Source organism: Bos indicus, chromosome 8 (genome assembly GCF_029378745.1).
Source record: "Bos indicus isolate NIAB-ARS_2022 breed Sahiwal x Tharparkar chromosome 8, NIAB-ARS_B.indTharparkar_mat_pri_1.0, whole genome shotgun sequence".
Lineage (NCBI taxonomy): Eukaryota > Metazoa > Chordata > Mammalia > Artiodactyla > Bovidae > Bos > Bos indicus.
This window is the reverse complement of record NC_091767.1, coordinates 90,287,652-90,311,366: the sequence shown is the minus strand read 5'-3', so window position 1 is coordinate 90,311,366 and position 23,715 is coordinate 90,287,652. Positions and strand designations below refer to the sequence as shown.

The 23,715-nt window shown below is 41.4% G+C and overlaps 1 protein-coding gene across 2 annotated transcripts in view; it reads right to left on the bottom strand.

Annotated features, from left to right (window-relative positions):
• The window catches only part of TMEFF1 (transmembrane protein with EGF like and two follistatin like domains 1), a 145,060-nt gene that overhangs the window by 5,192 nt on the left and 116,153 nt on the right, over positions 1-23,715 (bottom strand). The window contains exon 11 of one of the 2 annotated variants that reach the window (XR_011568169.1): positions 2,587-2,749. The gene's annotated coding sequence lies outside the window, so the exon portion shown is untranslated. Of the gene's footprint in view, positions 1-2,477; positions 2,750-23,715 lie in introns of those variants that run through there. The other variant, XR_011568168.1, reaches the window with a different exon arrangement.

Sequence of the window (23,715 nt, the reverse complement as noted above, 5' to 3'; positions counted from 1 at the left end):
ACTTTATAAGGTTGAAACATAGAAATCTATTTTTTAATAAAAGAAGCATGTGAGAAATGATGTATACTGAATAACACAGTTTATATAATTAAATACAAAAAAAGAAGTCAAGAAAGGAGGAAAAAAGAACATCAACTAGTAGGACAAATAAGCATTAAGATTGTAAGTTTAAACCCAAATATATCAATAATACATTGAACATGAATAGATCATAAGAAAAGGTTGTCAGATTTTCAGACTATCAGATTTTAAAAAAGCAACTTAGTCCCAAAGAAAATGAGGTTGAAAGTAAAAGGACAAAAAAAAACTATATATGCTATGCAAATGCTAACCAATAAATAAGTGGTGTATCTTGACTACTATAAGGCAAACCCCCCTCCATTAAGACTAAGAAAAATGGCCATAAAACAGGAGTTAAAAAGGACATTAACTACAGCATCTACAGACATTAAAACATAAGTGGATATTATCAACTTTATACCAATAAATTTGAAATGATAAATAACTCCTAGAAAAAAACATAACTTAGCAAAAGCATCAGAAAACCTGCATCGTCCTATATCCATTAGAGAAACTGAACAGAGCCTGATTTTTTTCGTATAGCATATATTATATAAACAATTCCTCATGCCATTTCCTTATGTCACTTGTTCTATTATAGAGGACACTAATTATAGCAATTTATTAAGATTGGGGTTTCATTTAAGCTTTATTAATTCTTACCCATGTGACCTTTAATAAATAATTATAACCTTTTTATGCCATAATTTTAAAAAAAAACGACCCCAGCAGTGGGATACTTCATTGACTTAGTACAATACTGTGGATCTTGGAAATGTTGATAGGTATATCAATGAGTATGTTTGATGACTGCATAGCAGCCTATTTTCCCCTCTTATAAATGCTATAAGAAAATCCTTATTTATCTACCTTTATACATATTCCTAATTTCTTCAGGATAAAATCCTGAAAATGAAATTGATGGACAAAAAGAGATTCATGATGCATAGGGCCCATTGTCCAGAAAACCTGAATCAGCTTACATTTCCAAAAAACAGTATACAAATGCTCATTTCCCTACACCCTCATCCACCTGGATATTATCCTTTTATAGCTCTGCCAGTTTGGCAGGATAAAGTAGCAGATCAGTATTACATTTATTTTGCATTTTATTTACTATTAAATATGCATATCACACACTTATTAGATCTACTGGCACCTGTAATTGTCCTTTCATAAACTGCCTTCTCCTGTCTTTCACCAGAGCAGAAGAAAGGGAGGAAAACCAGCAAATCACAAAGTCCTGGTGGTCCAGGGCACCAAGCAAAAATTATACATATTCATTGGCAGAAGTTGTACATAGCTGAATGACATTGCCCCATTATCCAATAATGTTTTAACATACCAGATGTAATCTGTAATGTTTCGGTCTCAGGAAATTAGACAATTCAATGCCAGGCTGTGGACAGACACCAGCTGCAGTGGGGTCTTTACAATCTCAAGCAAAAAATATGTCACCACGGCAAACTCCCCTGGGGTCTGTTTTACTGAAACCAGAAATTACTTCCATGATTAACAGAGTATGTAGCATTGTTTATATTGAAGCACTGACAGTTTAGAAATTGTTGACATTTCCAAAAGAGCCATCTGATGAGAGACTTTGAAATTATTCTAATTGAGAGGCAGACCATGGCTTCTTGTCAAATTAAGCTCCTGTTAGAGGCCTAGAGAAACTGGGCATGAGGAAGCCCAGAACAAGGCCTACAGGAATACGATATTTCATGAGCGGACACAGAAGCACTGACTGAACCAAGGTGTTTCCTAAAGGTTTAGGCTGTACCTTTTCGGGTGAAAGCTGTGTGTAAAATCGATGCAATATATGAGAAACATAGACATCTCTAATTTTGCTTAATCCTGCTTATCAATGTTTGTCAAAAAAGACCGAATGATACCTCATCCAATGAGATACAGTATAATGGGCGATGAGAGCTTGGAAAAGCAAAGTAACAAAAGACGGGCAAAGTGGGCAGCTGTAAAAGGGAAGCTGACTAGCCTCTATTTTGGCATATAGGACCCTGTTCCTGTCAAAGCAGAACTATTAGAATGAAAGGCATGGTTTTCTCAAACGCCACAGACATAGAGGATTTCTTGATACCAGCACTTCCCAAACTGACTTCTCATAGAATCTTTACAACCCAAGAGACATTTAACATAGGGAAACACAATTAGGAATATATATGTAATTATGATTATTGATACGCATAAAATACACTGCCAAGTCGTGTGACACCATGTATAAGACAGTAAAAACTGTGTTATGACATGTTTTATATATTTACATATGAAATATAAATATATGTAAAATGCATTTATACAGTATATCTTGTTATTATATATATATTTGATCTTCATTATTCTAGGATTTCATAATTGCAATTTTGTCTATTTGCCAAAATTTATCTGTAACCCCAAAATCAATCCTTGTAGCACACTTGCGGTCTCATTCATTGACATTTGAAAAGCAGGGAAAATTTTGGGTTGCCCCATGCCCTTTTTCAGCTGAAGTGGAACAAGGCAACATTCTACCTTCTTGCTTCAGCTCTCCTGCTGTAAACAAGTGTCCTTTTCATGGTTTATTTCGTGCCACATTTCTCACAGTTGTACGCTTTTAGCTGCTGGTTTTACACGAGCCCCAAGTGTAGTGCTGAAGTGCTTCTAGTGTTCTAGGTGCAAAAAGGCTCCGACGTACCTGAGGGGAAACACACGTGTGTTACAAAGCTTCATTCAGGTATGAGTCATAGTGCTGCTAGCTATGAATTCCGTATTAATAATAAATCAACAGTGATATTAAATAAAGTATCTTTAAATAGAAACACACATAAAACCAGGTTGTATATAGACCACTTGACAAAAGTGCCGTGACCAAAGGCTTTCAGGAACCCAACCCTGTACTTCTTCCCTTAGGGACAATTATGCAGTATTCACTAATTCAGTGTTCGAAGAAATCTTATAGGAGATACAATAATAAATGATATACATAAATGAGTCCAAAAAAACCTTGAGGAACTTTCATTTTTTTTAAGCTAGAGAAACAAGCCTGAATAAGAATCATCTCTGGTGACTTTTATTTATTTATTCAACCCATGAATGAATATTTATTCCATCAGCCATTTATTTACTCAGTCAATGAGTATATACGGAGTTCTTCTATGTGCTGTGCATAAGGTGGTATACAAAAAAAAGACACCGTGTTGACTTTCTGGAAGTTTGTATTCTAGAGAGAAGGGCCACCATTTACATCTGTTGTATAACACACAGCCTGACTGGGGAATACAGATGTAACCGATAATCACATTCATGAATTAATGGCCACAAACTTGGATCAATAAGAACATGGTTCTCTTACAGAAAAGACACCCAACTTAGATGAAAGGTGATGGAGACAATATTCCAGTTAGAAAACATGCCTGAGCAAAGGTTGTTAACAGGAAGGATCATGATATTCTGTAGAAACAGAGAACACTGTGCCTGAAGCAAAAGAAAGAAAAGAAAAATGGCCCAAATAAAGCTAGAGAGACAGGGCGGTGAACCATCCTAGACCTTAGAAGCCAAGCTAAAAAATGTTGGTTCATTCTGAGTGCAATGGGAAACCACTAATGAGAGGTGATTATTTACCTTATAAAGATCACTTTGGCTGCAGTGCAGAGATGGCCGATGAGGGTGGTCAAACTCAATGTGGGAGAACAGTCAAGTCATCATAACCTCCCTGAACTGTCTCTTCCAGTATAATAAAAGCCTAACAAATATATAACTATCAGTGTGCAGACTGGACATTACACACAGGAAAAAAAATGATGAGACAATCAGCATGGCCACAATCAAAAGAGTTTTAAATCTCTTATTCTGAAAATTATAAACCATGGAAATAGTGTGACTTCTTTGCTTTTCAATATATGTCTGAATAGCCTTTGATGCACACTTAATCCTTTTTACTATGACTTCCCTTATTCTTCAGAAGGTATATTTAGATACCATTCAAATGCATACTTCATTCTAGTTGTCATTATTCCTCCATTTTCACAGTCTGCTTAAGTTGCCTTTTGAATGTATACTGTAAGTATTCTTAGGAGTACAAAGACTTCCCTCCTCAGTGGATCTCAAAACGATGTCTGTAAAGGATGGAGGTGGCAGAGATCCCAAGTTAAAAGTAACTCGGAAAATTCACTACTTAAGAGGTCCATCTTCTGACAGTGGCTGCTCCCCTCCCTTCTTCTTGTATGCAGACTTTTAATGAAATGGTAAAAGCTGTATTTCAAAATAGAAAGTGAGGAAGAAGAGGGGAAGGAGGAGGAGAAGCTGGAACAGAAGGAGGAAGAAGAAGAGAAGGAGTCTCCTACCCATGTGAGTTTGTCTGGTCCTCATTTGACCAAAGACATAAATAGACATTATAAAGACAAGCAAGGAAATTTGAATAAGGACTGCTATTAGATGATATGGGAACATTTTGTTAGGTATGATATGCCATGGTGCTATGTAAATGTATATATGAAAGTGAAAGGGAAGTCGCTCAGTCATGTCCGACTCTTTGCGACCCCATGGACTGAAGCCCATCAGGCTCCTCTGTCCATGGGATTTTCCAGGCAAGAGTGCTGGAGTGGATTGCCATTTCCTTCTCAAGGGGATCTTCCCAATCCAGGAATCGAACCCAGGTCTCCCACATTGTCGGCAGACACTTTACCATCTGAGCCACCAGGGAAGCCCCTGAATGTATATATATATACACATGTAAATATATACCACATAAATATATAATATATATGTAAATGCATATTTACATACCACAATATCTGTATATACACGTGTGTGCAGGTGCATAGTCACTCAGTTGTGTCCGACCCTTTGCAACCTAAGAGTCCTTATCGATTACAGATGTCTACTGAAACAATTATGGGTAAAATGTCATCGTCTCTAGGATTTGCTTTAAAATACTACAGGAGGACTTCCCTGGTGGTCCAGTGGTTAAAAATCCGCCTGCCAATGCAGAGGACACAGGTTCAATCCCTGGTCCAGGAAGATCCCACACGCCCAGTAACTACTGAAGCCCGTGGCCTACAGCCCATGCTCCACAAGAGAAGCCCCCACAATGAGAAGCCCATGCACCGCCACAAAGGGGAGTCCCTGCCCTCTGCAACTAGAGAAAGCCTGAGTGCAGCAACAAAGACCCAGCGCAGCCATAAATAAATAAATAGGTTAGTCCAGAAAAGGGATAAAATCAGTGAAATGTGATGAACAAAAGATAAATCATTACTGAGGCTGGGTGATGGGATGTAGGGATTCATTATACTTTTCCTTAACTTTGGCATGTTCTTAAAAATTGAGACGAAGGAGCCATAAGCCAAATTATAGTGGGCTGAGGAGTGACAAGGCAATTCCTTGTGCTTTCTCTATTTCAAAGTCTTCAGCACATTTTTATTAAATATTAAGTCTTGTCTTAACTGGGATTCAGGAAATTGAGAGTATTTACAGTAAGGAGGCGGTATAACGCAGCCTCACTTCTCAGGAGACACTCATCCAGAACGATAGTGGGTAACCAACTGTATAGAACACACACGGGATGCTCTAAGGATGCCCAGACTTCCTGCCCACCTCTGCTACACGGCAGTTATGGAAGCTGATCAAAGATCATCTCCCAAGCAGGTAACAAGAGAGAATACTGAAGTGGGCAGCCATTCCCTTCTCCAGAAGATCTTCCCAACCCAGACACTGAACCCACGTCTCCCATATTGCAGCCAGATTCCATACCATCTGAGCCTCAAGGGAAGCCTCAACAAGAGGGAAGGACCACAAAAAAGCAAATGAAAGGCATGCAAAATGCTTGTTACATCTCCATTTTACTCTGGACCAGCACTGAGCCAGGTACATAACATATTAGGAGGGCAGAGCTGCTGTGGGAAATAGACAATTAGGGAACCAATGATTATGCAGGGAGCTGCAAAGCTCCTAGTGTGACAGCCAATGACCACTGACCAGGGACAGTTATCCTCCTTTTTCATGGCCAATAAGGCTTCCTCAAGTTCAAATGCCACCCTAGTCCGTTTCACCTTCATAGCACCTTCCCTCTGTTCATAACCCAATAGGGACCTGAGCATGGCCACTAAATAAAGATAACAATTTCATTTCTTCTTCAGTGTTATTTCCTCTGAGGATATTTCTAAACTATGCAATTATTAAATATTACTTATTTAATGTGTGGGGAAGCACACAGGATTTTTTAGGAGGATATACCAACAAATAGAATAAATTATGGAAATACATGCAGTACTGTCAAAACAGAATAGCCCTATGAGCTACGTTCTTTAAATCCTCTCCTTCCTTGATTTCCCATATGGCCACACAGTGGGCCTTGTCATCTCTTGAAACAATGGTCATTAATTTCAACCATAAGGCCCTAGTCTTCTGACCTCATCAGGTCCTCCAGGCTTTGGGCCTCTCCCCCTCTTCCCAATTCCTCAGCCCACTCCCAGCTTCCTGCTCGCCCTATGCGATCACATTCCAAGAACTACTGTTTCCATACTTCTTCCAATTCCTCACGTTTCTCTGACTAAATTCTAGTTCTGGACATATTCAACCATCCACCTTCCCTCTGCCTGGACCTGAGCTTCTGAACAAAGCTGAGAAGAACCCCACAAGGACTCTCTGGAGCTTGCTCCCCCACACTGAGCTGTCCCTGCTGAAACAGGTTCCCACTCTCTTCAAACCTGCAGTCTCCTCTTAACCTCCTCACTCCCTGCAGATCATCTCACCTTCAACCACACAGAGAAGAGACTATGACATGGGAACTCCCTCAACTTTCTTTCCCTCCTATTGTGATTAGGAGGATTCTCTCCTGTCTAAACATGATGGCTCCCACCTGTGTCTGGATCCCACTTCTCCCGCTCATCATCTTAGGGCCTCCTAGGTGGTAATTCACAGCCCAACCTCACCTCCCATCTCTCCATCCCCTGCTCACTCCTTCAGGGGTGAACATGTCCAAGCTTAGGCCATACGATGTGAAGAACTGACTCATTGGAAAAGACCCTGATGCTGGGAAAGACTGAAGGCAGGAGGTGAAGGGGACATCAGAGGATGAGAAGGTTGGGTGGCGTCACTGACTCGATGGACATGAATTTCAGCAAGCTTCGGGAGTTGGTGATGGACAGGGAAGCCTGGTGTGCTGCAGTCCATGGGGTCGCAAAGAGTCAGACATGAGTGAGAGACTGAACTGAAGGCTTGTTCTACCATCAAAAAAAAAAAATAAGTCATCCTCTATCTCCACTTCAGCTCCATCCATCCCATTCTCTATTCTCCCCTTCAAAAAGAGCTCTCCCGAGAGGTGCAAACATTAACTATGTCTGTCCATCATGACCCACTCATTCCAATCTGGATTCTCCTCCCACCAGTCCCCTGAAATAGCTGTCATGAAGGTCAACGATAATCACCATGTCACAAAATCCAGCTGAAAGGAAGACTCCAGGACATCTTTAGAAGAAGTTGAAATTGATCACTTTGTCATGACTGCTAGGGCAAAACTGTAAAATACAGAAAATATAGAAACTAAAACTATGACAAAAATCTAGCAAAAGCGAGTCTGCAATCACATTTATAGAGATCAACAAAAATTTAGTAAAGTTTTAAAAACAGATTAAATTCCGTAACAAAGTAAGCCACAGGGGAGAACTGTACTTGTTTTCATCTTTTTCTTTACTTAACGATTTTCTCATGACAATAACAGATCCTTATTTAATACGTAAAACAAAACAAAGGTATACAAGGAAAACAAACATCCACGCCTGGTATTCCACCCCATCCGCTGATCCATAATGAAATAATCATCAAGGGAATATTCTTTCACGTCCTTTTCCTAGTCACAAAAACACAGGCAAACACACACACACACACACACTAGGGTTTGGCTTGATTAGTAGTTGTTTGGGTAACACGTTGGTATTCTGTTTTGTTTTGGTGTATATAAAAAAATACAAACAAAATTAAGGAGAAATTACTCATCATAAACTCCTTATCCCCATGCATGTAGACTCCTACACTATCAACACCCCCCTTCCCAAGATGGTATTACTACTTCTATTACAATTGATGAACCTACATTGACGTATCATTATCACCCAGAGTCCAAAGAGTACACTACAGTTTTAATGTAATACTATTATACATCCTATGGGTTTGACAAATGCATAATAACATCTATTCACCATTGTTGTACAGAATAGTTTTACTACCTTAAAACCCTGTGTGTGGAATCTTTCCAGACAAGAGATTGTACCAGTGTCCCCTGCATTGGCAGGCAGATTCTTATCCACTGTACCACCAGGGAAGTCCTGGACATAACTTTTCAATTCATTTGAGTAAATACCAAGGAGAACTCCTAGGTGTATGTCTGGAGACAATTCTCATTTGAAAAGATATCCATACCCCAATTGTAATATCTTACCGGTTCTTTCATTAACTAATGAGTTAAATAAGATCTTGATACAACTCCATCTTATATTTGCAAACCTTATATTTGCATTATCATTCCACTTTTTTCTAGTCTCTATAAATGTGAGTACAGACTAATTTTTGTTAGATTTTAGTCATAGTTTTAGTTTCTATATTTTCTATATTTTACAGTTTTTCCCTAGCAATCACCACATGGAGATCAGTTTCAACTTCCTCTAGAGATGTCCTGGAGTCTTCCTTTCAGCTGGATTTTGTAACACGGTGATCACTGTTGACCTTCATGACAGCCATTTCAGGGGACTGGTAGGAGGAGAATCCAGATTGGAATGAGTGGGTCAGGATGGACAGAAGCCTTCAACACTATAACTATAGTGTTTAAAAAAATGAGAGGGAGAGGGTGGGGAGATTTGGGAGAATGGCATTGAAACATGTAAAATATCATGTATGAAACGAGTCGGCAGTCCAGGTTCGATGCACGATACTGGATGCTTGGGGCGGGTGCACTGGGACGACCCAGAGGGAGGATATGGGGAGGGAGGAGGGAGGAGGGTTCAGGATGGGGAACACAGGTATACCTGTGGCGGATTCATTTTGATATTTGGCAAAACTAATACAATATTGTAAAGTTTAAAAATAAAATAAAATTTAAAAAAATAAAATACCGAAACTTGACTCATGAGATGACACAGAGTGGAGCAATAAATAAAATGACACACAGGATATCTGTGAGTTCACAAACTATTAATTAACTCCTGAACCTACATTCAAGCCAGAGGCGATGTGGCAACGGGGAACAGAATCCATAAAAAAAAAAAAAAATGAAATTGTTGTTGTCAAAATGTTTATGCCCACTTTTTAAAAACACAACACAAAGATATTCTTAAAGACCTATATATAAAATGTAGAAGACACATCTTCATTATTAAAAGTGCCTGAAGAAATCAGTGTACTGAAGCAGAAATCAACACTAAGAACTCTAGAATAGCAAACAAATGAAATTTAACACTGAAATATCTTAAATAAAAAGAACTATGACTTATTAAATCATATTTAAGCAAATATGACTTATTAAATTAACCATTAAACATAAATTTCTGGATCTGTATAAAATATATTTTACTGTTTAAAATTTCAAAACTAATTAATGTGATTCTGATTCAGCATTATCTGAATAATTACAAACTCATAAATAACCCACACCAATCATGCCAATTCTTGAATGCAAGGTAAATAGCTACATACCCTTGGTTGGTACCATGAAAAATGAAGTAATTAATATAACCGTGACTTACTAATCCTGCTAGTGGAAAGCATGCTAAGCATGACATCATATATGCCCATATTTGCACTTAGAAAAAATGGAGCACACTTAAATCTGTAACTCTTGAAATGAATTAATAAATGTATTTCCAAATTATATGGGTACAACTATAAGTAACCTCAAGACATTTCTACCCAGAATGTTAGCTTCGTGGAAAGAAAGACAAGTCTTTCCCCCAAAAGGTCAAATCACTACTCTTTACGAAATGTCAGCTAAATGCTAACCAGATATCAAGGCTTCTAAGAAGTTTACACGCCTCTAGACCAAATGTCTCTCGACTTTCTTAAAGGACCAGATAGTAAATATTTTTGGCTTTGCAGACCACATGGTCTGTGTCACGGTACTCAAAGTTGAACAAAATACTGACAATACATCAACAAATGGGTATGGCTAGGTTCCAAGCACATTTATTTACCAAAACAGGAAGAGAACCAGACTTGATGCTAGGGCCACAGTTTGCTGACCACTTGCTCTAGACCTTCCTCTGGAACGCACAGACAGTGCAAAACAAAGCCTGAGGGAAGGGGCATAAATACTCCCATCTCCCCCACTCCCACCAGGTTCCTATTTTCCCAGATTTGTCCCCCTAGAACTGTTCTCTACATAGCAGAGCAGCCTCGCAAACAAGCCTCTGTCTTGCTTGTTAGAATCCCTGAGTCAGTGAAGAAATGAAGGTGCAGAGGATATTTCCAGAGAAATCTTCTGTAACGTGTGATTCAACCTCAATTCAAAGACATCCTCTTCTGGCTCAGAGAAAAGCCTTTTAACCTGAAATATGGCTTTCTCAAAGGAAATCAGAGTCTTAGCCTGCCCTCTAGTGGCAAATTGGAGTATTGCCAAAGGGGAAGCGTGGGACCAAGATGAGGGCAACAAGATATTTTTAAATTTTGCATTCACTTTATTTTTTACATAATTTTATTTATTTTTGGCTGTGTTGGGTCTTTGCTGCTGTGCAGGCTTTTCTCTAGTTGCAGTGAGCAGGGGCTACACTCTAGCTGCGGTTGAGCAGGCTTCTCACTGTGTTGGCTTCTCTTGTTGCAAAGCACAGGCTCTAGAGTTGAGCGGGCTTCAGTAATTGCGGCTCTCAGGCTCTAGACCACAGGCTCAATAGTTGTAGCTTGTGGGCTTAGTTTGGCTTCCCCGATGGCTCACAGGATAAAGATCCACCTGCCAATGCAAGAGATCAGGGTTCGATTCCTGGGTCAGGAAGATCCTCTGGAGAAGGGAATGGCAACCCACTTCAGTATTCTTGCCTGGAGAATTCCATGGACAGAGGATTATAGTGGGCGAGGAGCCTAACAGGCTACAGTCCACGGGGTCACAAAGGGTCGGACATGACTAAGGGACTAATACACACACACAGGGTTAGTTGCTCCATTTCATGTGGGATCCTCCCAGATCAGGGATTGAGTCCATGTCGCGTGCATTAGCAGGCAGATTCTTTACCACTGAGCCACCAGGGAAACCCACACCAAGATACTGAATATAGTTTCCTTTAGCTCGGTTTCTGGAAAGTAATTTTTTAAAGAATATATGTATATACATATAGCTGAATCATCAATGTGCTATACACTGGAAACTAACACAACATTGTAAATCAACTGTAGTCAAAGTGATGGTTTTCCCAGCAGTCATATAAGGATGTGAGAATCAGACCACTGAGAAGACTGAGCACCAAAGAATTGATGCTTTAAATTGTGGTGCTGGAGAAGACTCTTGAGAGTCCATTGAACAGCAAGGAGATCAAACCAGTCAATCCTAAAGGAAATCAACTCTGAATATTCATTGGAAGAACTTATGTTGAAGCCGAAGCTCCAATACTCTGGCCACATGATGCAAAGAGCCTACTCATTGGGAAAGACCCTGATGCTGGGAAAGACTGAAGGTAAAGGAGAAGGGGGCAGCAGAGGATGAGATGGTTAGCCTCGCCAACTCAACGGACATGAATTTTGAGCGAACTCTGGGAGATGGTGGAGGACAGAGGAGCCTGGTGTGCTACAGTCCATGGGTCACAAAGAGTCAGATATGACTTAGTGACTAAAGAACAACAAATACTTCAAAAAAGACAAGGGAAACAAGGTGACATGCCTGCTTCATAAGAGCCACTCTACCACATGTGCCAGATATGTGGCTTTACAAGGAGCCAAAAGTCCTTTTCCTCAGGGGGCTTACAATCTGTAAGAAAGGAGATAGGTATTACTTTTTTTAATTGCACCAACATACGTAAAGACCTTGTTGGATAAGGAACTTCTGTGGCTCCCTGGATGTTAGAGAAGCTGCAGGACTGCAAACAACTGACGTCTATCTCTAGGGTGCCAGGGAAGCCACAAAGGGCAGGAATTCTTTGAACTATGAAATCACCCACAGAGGGCACCACTCAAAGGGAGGAGTTTCTGACTGCCGGGTGCCCTTGGTGACATTACACTACAGGGGCCGAGCTCAGGATCCGGGGCTCGAGAAGCCGTGCACACAGCAGGAACCTGCAGAATGCCGGACATCCCTAAGAGGCAAGAAAACACTCTCCTCCTCCAGTGGCTTTCTAGTGCCCTCTACTGGCAAAGTTTAGCATTGTGCCAGCCGGCAAAGGAAAAATACAGGACCCAGCAGAGCAGGCAACTTACAATAGATTTGAAGCTGAGAGGTCATAAATTGGTAACCAGTACACTCTGGTCTCCATATGGTGACCTTTCTAGAAGAAGAGCAAGCATACCAGTTAGGAGGTACCTAAGTAGAGAAGATAAAGAAGGGAGAATAAATAAATATATAAAGAGAAGAAAAAATGATAATAACCTATATGGTGCTAGACAAAATACACTTACAAGTTCCTCATGGGCTCCAGGAAAGACGCCAAATATCATGGCTTATGTCCCTGTGCTACTGGACTTACAGAGGAGCTGTTTCAGAGAGCATGGCTAAGAGAGCAAGGAGGGTGAGCTGTCAGGGGTCCCAGGACAAGGGGCTGGCAGCACCAGCAGAACTGAGGCAATTCTTAGTATACAAAAAGCACAGGGGTAGTACTGCTCCCCAGAGACAGACCCGCAAAGCTTAACAAACACATTAGGTACAATCAAAGCTGCACTCAAGCCACATGACTTTATATATATATTATTTTTATATATTATATAAATATATTTTATATAAATTATAAATTACAAATCTATTCTATAAATATATTGTATATTATAAAGTATATATTATATAAATATATTTAATATTATATATAAATATAAATTATTGTATATTAATGTTTATATATTATAAACACTACCCCAAATACTACCCCCGCTGGGCTTGCAAGGCCTTTGAGTCTCAAAAGTTACTAGAGAAAAGCCAGTACAACTTGTGACAAACCATCACTCCCATTTTTAAAAAACTTTTTTTTTAGAACATTTACGTGGCCACGCTGGGTATTGGTTGCGGCACACAGAATATTTGATCTTTATTGCAGGTATGGCACACGGGATCTTTAGTTGCTGCATGCGAACCCTCCATTGCAACATGTGGGGTCTAGTTCTCTGACCAGGGATCAAACCCAGGCCTCCTGTGCTGGGAGCGTGGAGTCTTAGCCACTGACTACCAGGGAAAAAAGCTTTTAAATGAATGGTCTTTTTTTCCTTTTAACAGTCAGCAAGCCTGGCCTTCTGGTCCTTCACACACATCTTCAATTTACCCTGTCTCAGGATCATCAGCGGGGGCAAGGTCCCCCTACTGATGAGGGAGGTAAAGTGCCAGCTTGTCTGTTAGTGTTTCCAAAATATTAACATTCCAAGTAGAAGAACTTGAGCACCAACTGAGAAGCCAAGGTAGAAGTAAATTTGTCAACAACAAAAATTTACCAAACATAAAAATAAGCAACAGTGTACAATGGCACCCTCTGGGCAGTGAGACTGAAGATGGGCAGTGTGACAGTGATTTTTAAATAAACCCTTCTATGTGGTCTGAGATATATATATATATATATATATACACACACACACACATATATATTTATATATATATTTTTTATATTTATATATAAATTATAAATTATAAATCTATTCTATAAATACATTATATATTATAAATTATATATTATATAAATATATTTAATATTATATATAAATATAAATTATTGTATATTAATGTTTATATATTATAAATAGTATATATTTATGTATTTAATATATAAATGTATTTATATAATATATAAATGTATTTATATATTAATATAAAATATTGTGTATATATTTATATACAACATATTAATATAAATGTATTAATATATATTTATATATAATATGTAGTATATTTATATATGTGATATATCTTTTATATATATATTTTTTTTTTTTTTTTTTTTTAAATCCAGGCCTGAAAGGAAAATGGAGAGAAGCTTTCAAATGGATAAGAGAAAGTTGTTAGATCATTATGACACTGGACTGGAATTTTTATTACTCAAAAAATATTCCCGAGGACTTCTTACCTGAGAGCAGCTAGAGAAGTTATAGGATACGCCTGAGATAGTAAGTGGGAAAGAACAGTCTCCTCTCTCCTGGCATCCCTTTGATTCCAACCCTCTCGATACAAGGGCACCCAGAGAAAGAGATGGCGTCAGAGAGCTCTGTTTGCTCCACAGAACTCGGATTTGGACAAGTCTGCATCTAAGGGTGGCCTTGGTTCCCAAGATAGAGTTGAGCAAGCTGTTTTACTCCCCAAAAGTTTTGCTTGCTTCTTGCAGGTCGATTTTGATAATGTTGCAGACAAAATTCTTCTTGGAGGTGTCAATCAATATATTGAAATATTTGGAAGCATGAATTAGTCATGAAACAAGACCATCCTGGAGGATTTGCAAAGAACTTGGCTAAAAAGTCATCATTGTATCCATAAAGAAGATACAAAAAGGTAAGAGTAAAGTTTGGAAGGGGGCTGCTGCTGCGTCGCTTCAGTCGTGTCCGACTCTGTGCGACCCCATAGATGGCAGCCCACCAGGCTTCCCCGTCCCTGGGATTCTCCAGGCAAGAACACTGGAGTGGGTTGCCATTTCCTTCTCCAATGCATGACAGTGAAAAGTGAAAGCGAAGTCGCTCAGTCATGTCCGACTCTTAGCGACCCCATGGACTGCAGCCTACCAGGCTCCTCCGTCCATGGGATTTTCCAGGCAAGAGTACTGGAGTGGGGTGCCATTGCCTTCTGGATGGAGGATTTCTTTAGAGAGCCCTGCTGATCCTCTAAGCAGATGCCTACATCTCTGACTTTCAGCTTAAGCGAACCTCGAAAAGACCACCCAAAGAGCTTACAGATTGGGATTCCCAGTGAACTGCTGTCTGACTCTCACTCTACCCAGGAAATCTGGAGAACAGTGCTGTGTTCCACAGGTGGCTGGTTCTTTTCCTTGCAACCTTTCAGAGGTCCCTCCTGGCACACCTTTCCTCCAGCAAACCCCTGACTACCCACCGCTCCCAGCTTCCGCATCTAACGCTGCGGCCTTTATGTCGTCTGCTGAGGTCTCCTCACCTCTGAGCAAGGCCCTTAAGGAGAGTCCTTTGCCAAGTGACCACCACGCCCCTCCCTACCACAGACCCACTTGGGACAGAGAAAACCCACTCATTATTGCCCCTCTCTTATTATAACATGTTCATAATCTAATTTGACCCAGAGGAAAAAAACGGCACTTGTCCCACCCGCAAAGCTTTGAATTAACAGGTTGGTCACCAGACCTAATTACAAGGAGAGAATACTAGTCCTTCAACTGCAAAGGATCCAAAACACACACATAATGTAGAGTTCTGGTTTGCCTAAGTGGAGCTGTAAAATATTCCACCACATTGCATAACTATATTTCAATTAACAAATTCCCTTTGGTAGATAGACTGCTACTGATTTATTTTAATACCGCAATACTGGGAAAACAAACTGCGGAGTCACGTGCGGCAGGAGTCAGGGGCAGAGCCGGGATTCCAACTCACAGGAGAGAAACGCGGCGGGCCCAGCAGCCCTCGCCGTCCCACCTGCAGCGCACACGCTTTACCCAGGCGGTGCTTTTTCATGTCCATCTTTCCGGCTCCCGTAGGCTCCTTTGAGAAGGTTAGAGGTGGCTTCTAGAACAGTTCAGCCCTGGAGGGTACACCCCCCTAAACCCGCCCTGCAGAGCTTGCTTTCACCTGCCTACCTGGAGACTGGGCGGGGCCCCGAGGGCAGGGAACCTATCAGAACCGAGGCCCCGCCCTCCTCGCGTCACCTGCCCAGCACAGGTGGGGTGGTAGTCTACTCAGAGATTTGTGAGGGCTAAAAAAGTACTGAAAGTTCCTGATGCTTAAAGAGCATAAACAAGTTGAAGCTCTTGTTACTGCCTCCATGTCCGCTCATTTTCTTTCCGGCATCAACAGTAGTCTGCTTCCACCCCTCCCAAGATCCCTCTTGTGCACTCAATCGTCTTTCACCTTCTCAAGAACTTCTACCGGTTGTCACTCACGTAGCCTTCACGTTATACTTTTCTAACTGGACCTTCTCCTTCAGCCCGTCTACCCACCATTTATACATAAACATCCTGTTGTCTTAGCTCCTAACTACTATATCCACCTCTCCTTTGTCCCTCTTGTCTATTGAAAACCAAAGTCACCATATGCATCTCCGTCCCTCCCCCACCACCTACTTCACAGAAATCTAGTTTCTTCTATCCACTCCACCAAAACCGTCCCCAGCAGGGTCTTCAGTGGCGGTGTCATTAAATCCAATGGCTGTTTCCGGGCTGTGGTACACTGGCCTCTGTTCACTGTAAACCCCTCTGCTGCACCCTCTGCTATCCATACGGCTCACACCCGACAGGTTTTCCCACCTCTGTGATCCCTCTTGAACTGCCAGGAAGGGTTTGTCTTCCTTACCCTCTGCTGGTTCCCAGCTCACTCTAGTCCTCTGTATCTTTCACTTTCCACAACATTCCACGGGTGAGCTCTTCCACATCGCTGTTTTGTTGTGCCGATGACCCCCAAGTCCTTACCTCCAGTCCAGACCTTTCCTCTGGGCTTCACACTCTAGGCTATCCCAAGGGAACTTCAGACTTACCACCTCCAAAATTTATCTTTTCCAGAAAGCCTGCTTTGACTTTTACCCATCTTTTCTTGTGTTCTTCTGTCAATGGATGGCATCACGTGCTGCCTCGAGCCAGGTATCCAGGCAATACCTTAGATTCCTCCCTCTCCTCCCCACCCAGTTGTGAGTCGGGTTCCCTAGGAAACAGACTCTGAGACTTCTGTGCAGGTGGTCTGGGGGTACGTGGGTACCTGCAGAAACAGCACCGGTGAAGGCTGAGTGAGGAAGGATGGGGTGAGGGAATTAGTTCACGGTGGCCTGATGAGCCCTTGACCTGAAATGGCCCTTCAAAACTGTCCCACACTCAGGCAAGGGGGAGCCCCATACCTCCCAGTTAATCTGTCGCTGGATATGGCAGACTGCTCTCAGGAGAGGGTGTGAGCTTAGGTGAGGTGGCTCTCTTTGCTGAGGGTAATTCCTGTGGAGGGACTAGGCTGAGTGCCATCAGCCATTAAAACTCCCAGGCTCTGGCGGAGCAGGTGCCTAATTCTAAAGAGAGAACTGAGGAACCACACCACAGGACTCACTACATGTCTCACACTCGCTAGTCACCGAGTGTTTTACCTATATCTGCATTTTAATTTTCAAATCAGATCCCACCTCCCTCACACGACTTTTTAGTATCCAAAAAAGTATCTGAGAGTCTGAACACATCAGGCCCTATGGCAAGGACAAAGTTATGGGTCAAAGAGACACCACTCCAGCTTTCAAGATGCTTACAATCTAGTTGGGAAGTAAATAATCAAATATCAGTTCAGTTCAGTCACTCAGTCGTGTCTGACTTTGCGACCCCATGGACTGTAGCACACCAGGCTTCCCTGTCCATCACCAACCCCTAGGGCTTGCTCAAACTCATGTCCATTGAATCAGAGATGCTATCCAACCATCTGTCATCCCCTTCTCGCCATCCAACCATCATCCCCTTCTGCTCCTGCCTTCAATCTTTCTCAGCATCAGGATCTTTTCAAGTGAGTCAGGTGGCCAAAGTATTGGCGTTTCAGCTTCAGCATCAGTCCTTCCAATAAATATTCAGGACTGATTTCCTTTAGGATGGACTGGTTGGATCTCCTTGCGGTCCAAGGGACTCTCAAGAGTCTTCTCCAACACCGCAGTTCAAAAACATCAATTCTTCGGCACTCAGCTTTCTTTATCGTCCAACTCTAACATCCATACATGACTACTGGAAAAACCATCGCTTTGACTAGATGGACCTTTGTTGGCAAAGTAATGTCTCTGCTTTTTAATATGCATATATACGAAGAGTTGACTCATTGGAAAAGACTCTGATGCTGGGAGGCATTGGGGGCAGGAGGAGAAGGGGACGACAGAGGATGAGATGGCTGGATGGCATCACTGACTCGATGGACGTGAGTCTGAGTGAACTCCGGGAGTTGGTGATGGACAGGGAGGCCTGGCGTGCTGCGATTCATGGGGTCGCAAAGAGTCAGACATGACTGAGCGACTGATCTGATCTGATCTGATCTGATATACTTTAAAACTTTAAGTGTTCTAAAGAAAAGCTAAAAGTACAGAATGCTATGAGATCTTATAACAAGGGAGGCTTGCCCAGCCTGGGAGTGGAGTGGAGGCAGGGAAAGCTTCCCAGAAGAAGTGTCATTTGAATCAGAATCTGAAAGATGAATGGGCATTACCAGGCTTGTGCTTGGTTGTTGGTATGGGTTGGGTGGGAGAGATGAGGACCAGTGTGGAAACTGCCTATGCAAAGGTCCTGAGATAGGTGGAACAAGATGCTGGAGGACCCGAAAGAAGAGCAGCGTATCTCAGCATGTCTAGAATTCAGAAACTGAGGGGGAAGAGCAGTAAAAGATGACCCGAAGTGGCAGGCAGGAGCCAGGTCCTACAAAGCCAAGTGGGTCTTTTTCCTTAAAAGTAATGAAAGCCACTGAACAATTATAATCTTTATGTAATACAAATGGTATACCTTAGGCAGGCAGCATATTCAACTATCCCCAATCAATGCAGATAAAATGGATCATATAGATAAAGTTAAAACCTAAATTCTGCTAATCTGAAGTACTGAGGGCAAAAAAGAAAAAGTTTGTTAATGCAGATACTATCATTACAATAGCCTACTTCTTTACCTCTAATGGCTACTTGTGGTTCCTCTGAAAAATAACACCTAGCTGCTACTGACTGCTTACTTAATGTCAATGTTAAGTGCTCTGCATAAATTACCTCACTTAATAAAACACTTTTACAAAGTGGGACAATTTAGAAAGTCAGATATAGAGAATGCAGCACACCCAAGTTCTCACAGTCAGGATGTAAATGGCAGAGTAGGACATGAAGCCAGATGTCCAATTACAAAGCTAAAGCTCTTGACTGCTGCACTGAACACCCCACTTAAGCTTTGGGAAACACCTAACTGAACCTGACTTTGAGTATTTTCCCCAATGCCCAAAACTTCCTCCCATCATACCTGCTCATGAGCTCAGACCCCTTTTGTAAATCAGGGTTAACTTACTCCAGGTCAGGTTTCGAACACACACACCCTTAGATACCACACAACAAACCACAGGCTACCTTTTGAAGGCCACTCCTAGAACCAGAGCACTTTCTCCTAGTGATCCCACCCGATCCTCATTTATTCTCCCTTTACCAGCCCATGACTTTGCTGCCACGATCTTCTGGCAGGTAAACCTACCAGTTTTAACAAATACTTGCTAGAGGAATGCAAGCTTATCAGAATATAAGCACATGAAAATGAAGCAAATCTATTACAATCTCCTCTAAAATTTTATGATTGTTTATCATCCTATTTGTGATTTTTATGTTAAAGCTCGCCCTCTATCTCTAATCAAAAGTGGGTATGTTCCAACTTGCAGGTTTATAAACACTTGTGAAAATGTCCACTAGATGTCAGCCTTGAGCTACAACAGGTTTCCTGGGATGCAACCAAGGACTATAAAGGAGAGACCACGGAACCGAAAGTGTTGGAAGAATGACTTTCTTTTGCAGTCTGAACTAAGGAACTTTAGTGAGATTCTTCTATGAACCCAGTGGTTTGATTTTTCAACGAGTATAAACAGATCAATAAATTACATCATGTCACATGCTCAACAAGTTCTAACATGCGCCCCCTTGTTCAAAGTAAAAATCCAACTCCTTACCACGGCCAATAAACACTCTTCCATCCTTATCCACTTTAGCCACACTGTCCCCTGAACACACCTGAGACTCTTTTCCCAGAAATTCTTGCATTAGACTCAGGACCCTGACTGTGGCCACCTTCTCAGAGAGGCCTTCCTGGCCACCCTTTGACCCAGCACCCACCTGGCACCACCCCACCCTCTTACCCTGACCAATTTTTTCTGTAACACTTTTTCCCTGCCTAACATGGAACAACAGACTGGTTCCAGGTAGGAAAAGGAGTACGTCAAGGCTGTATATTGTCACCCTGCTTATTTAACTTATATGTAGAGTACATCATGAGAAACCCTGGGCTGGAAGAAGCGCAAGCTGGAATCAAGATGCCGGCAGAAATATCAATAATCTCAGATATGCAGATGACACCACCCTTATGGCAGAAAGTGAAGAGGAACTAAAGAGCCTCTTGATGAAAGTGAAAAAGAAGAGTGAAAAAGTTGGCTTAAAGCTCAACATTCAGAAAACGAAGATCATGGCATCCAGTCCCATCACTTCATGGCAAATAGATGGGCAAACAGTGGAAAAACAGTGTCAGACTTAATTTTGGGGGGCTCCAAGGTCACTGCAGATGGTGATTGCAGCCATGAAATTAAAAGACGATTACTCCTTGGAAGGAAAGTTATGACCAACCTAGATAGCATATTCAAAAGCAGAGACATTTTGCCAACAAAGGTCCGTCTAGTCAAGGCTATGGTTTTTCCAGTGGTCATGTATGGATGTGAGAGTTGGACTGTGAAGAAAGCTGAGCGCCAAAGAATTGATGCTTTTGAACTGTGGTGTTGCAGAAGACTCTTGAGAGTCCCTTGGACTGCAAGGAGATCCAGCCAGTCCATTCTAAAGGAGATCAGTCCTGGGTGTTCATTGGAAGGACTGATGCTGAAGCTGAAATTCCAATACTTTGGCCACCTCATGCGAATAGTTGACTCATTGGAAAAGACTCTGATGCTGGCAGGGATTGGAGGCAGGAGGAGAAGGGGACGACAGAGGATGAGATGGCTGGATGGCATCACCAATTCGATGGACATGAGTTTGGGTGAACTCCAGGAGCTGGTGATGGACAGGGAGGCCTGGCTTACTGCGGTTCATGGGGTCGCGAAGAGTTGGACACGACTGAGCGACTGAACTGAACTGAACATATTATGTGTACTTACTGTTAGTCTCTCTCTGGAATGTTAGTTTAGCTCTCTTTGAAAGCAGCACCTTTTTGTCTTGTTCACTGCTTTTTTCCCCAGGGAAAAGGTACCGGGCTTTTAAGAGCTGCTCAATAAATAGTAACAACCTTAGTTCAAAAATATTCAGAAAAGATGTCATACTTAAAAGATTCACTTGTTTTCATTCAATAATTACTTACTAAACACCTGATACAAAGAAGGCACTGAATTATAGGAGGTGCAATATAAGACATCTTATTGTTGAGAAATACAGTCTTTTGCCCTTAAAACTCATAAAATCCCAGTAAGAATGCATGCACAGTATTTTAAGAGGCTTTACAAAAAGAAGAGCATGAATATGACAATCATGGCTGCACACGGCTGCACACTGTTAAAAACTATGGGATAACAAAAGTATGATGCATGCATTCATCTCTAGGCACTTCATTTACTACCCTGCCTCCAAACAGAAGACCGACTGTTCCATTCTTAAACCTACTGAACATGTTTCTGCATAGTAGGAGCCGTTCCTTGTGGAAATCCCCTGCATTCCAAATGCATTTATTTTGCTTTGTCCTCAAATGACAATGGAGACCACCCAGTTACCCTTATTCCTCAACGTGCACTATTTCAAGGTGTTCCTGGCTTTGATCTTTAATTTACAGCTGAGAGTTGGTTTTTTGCCCAGAAGACACATGACTAATTTCATGATATCCACATCCGTTCTCCCCATTCCTATATCATATGCCCCTGGGGTGGGAGGGGGGATGCAATGATCATTGCCTCTTCTGCACAAAATTTTGAGTCAAGAAAAATAACCCACCATAAGCATATGGGGCCCCTATCAAACCACATAAGTAAATCCAGCCTCCTTTGGTATCTAACCAATTACTCTCTTTACAGCTCCTTTTCCCTCACAGATGCTGTTACTCTGGAAAGGAAAGATAAAAGACAGATTTAAGCAGATTATCACTGGAAGATGATTATTTAAGAATATAGGAGAGTAACTTGTAAATCTTAAGTGATTTAACTCTCCAACACAGGTCTGCCAGTAATGTTGCTGATTTTTTTACACGAGAAAGATGTATGAGCTTCAGGCAGAGACTATTTGGGTGCAGTCTCCCTGTGCATCTACAACCTATGGTCTCATTGAATGTTTTCTCTCTTCTTGAAGAAAATTTAATTCTATTTCTTAACAACTGACAAGCGTATGAATGTTTCCCTCTGAAATCTCCTCCACTGCTTTGAACTACAGCCAAGCACATTCCATGCCTAATTCTGCTAATTTATTTCTTCTCCTTACAGGAACTTTCCAAATAAATGTACTAATATAACTGAAAGGTACTAATACAATTAAAGTGAAAGACTCATTTCAATAGATTTTATTTTACCCTGAAACATACCTACATAACCAGTTTGAGAATTTAAAGTTTATTCAGATAAAAAATGTAATGAGACCTTGATAATTTATATTAGCCTATGGAGAAGGCAATGGCACCCCACTCCAGTACTTTTGCCTGGCAAATCCCATGGACGGAGGAGCCTGGTAGGCTGCAGTCCATGGGGTCGCTAAGAGTCGGACACGACTGAAGTGACTTAGCAGCAGCATGAGATTTTAAGGATAACCTGGCTGCTTTACAATATTCTGTTGTAGGCAAACTTTAGCCATTAAGTAATAACCTTAATAGACTAACTGCAAGAAACTGAACCAAACCCTCCAGACTGCAGTGCTCATTATAGTTCGATTAAGCTAAGAACAGTATTTAGTGTTTCTCTTAAAGTGAATTGTATCAGGGAGGTTTGGAAACCACTGTTTGAAAAGAGGATTCTTGCCCCTACAATATTTAACTTATATGCAGAGGACATCATGAGAAATGCTGGGCTGGAGGAAGCACAAGCTGGAATCAAGATTGCCAGGAGAAACATCAATAACCTCAGATATGCAGATGACACCACCCTTATGGAAGAAAGTGAAGAACCAAAGAGCCTTTTGATGAAAGTGAAAGAGGAGAGTGAAAAAGTTGGCTTAAAACTCAACATTCAGAAAACTAAGATCATGGCATCCAGTCCCATCTCTTCATGGAAAATAGATGGGGAAACGGTAAGGGACTTTATTTTGGGGGCTCCAAAATCACTGCAGATGGTGACTGCAGCCATGAAATTAAAAGACACTTGCTCCTTGGGAGAAAAGTTATGACCAACCTAGACAGCATATTTTAAAAGCACAGACATAACTTTGTCAACAAAGGTCCGTCTAGTCAAAGCTTTGGTTTTTCCACTAGTCATGTAAGGATGTGAGAGATGGACTATAAAGAAAGCTGAGCACCAAAGAATTGATGCTTTTGAACTGTGGTGTTGGAGAAGACTCTTGAGAGTCCCTTGGGCTGCAAGGAGATCAAACCAGTCCATCCTAAAGGAAATCAGTCCTGAATATTCATTGGAAGGACTGGTGCTCAAGCTGAAGCTCCAATACTTTGGCCACCTCATGTGAAGAACTGACTCACTGGAAAA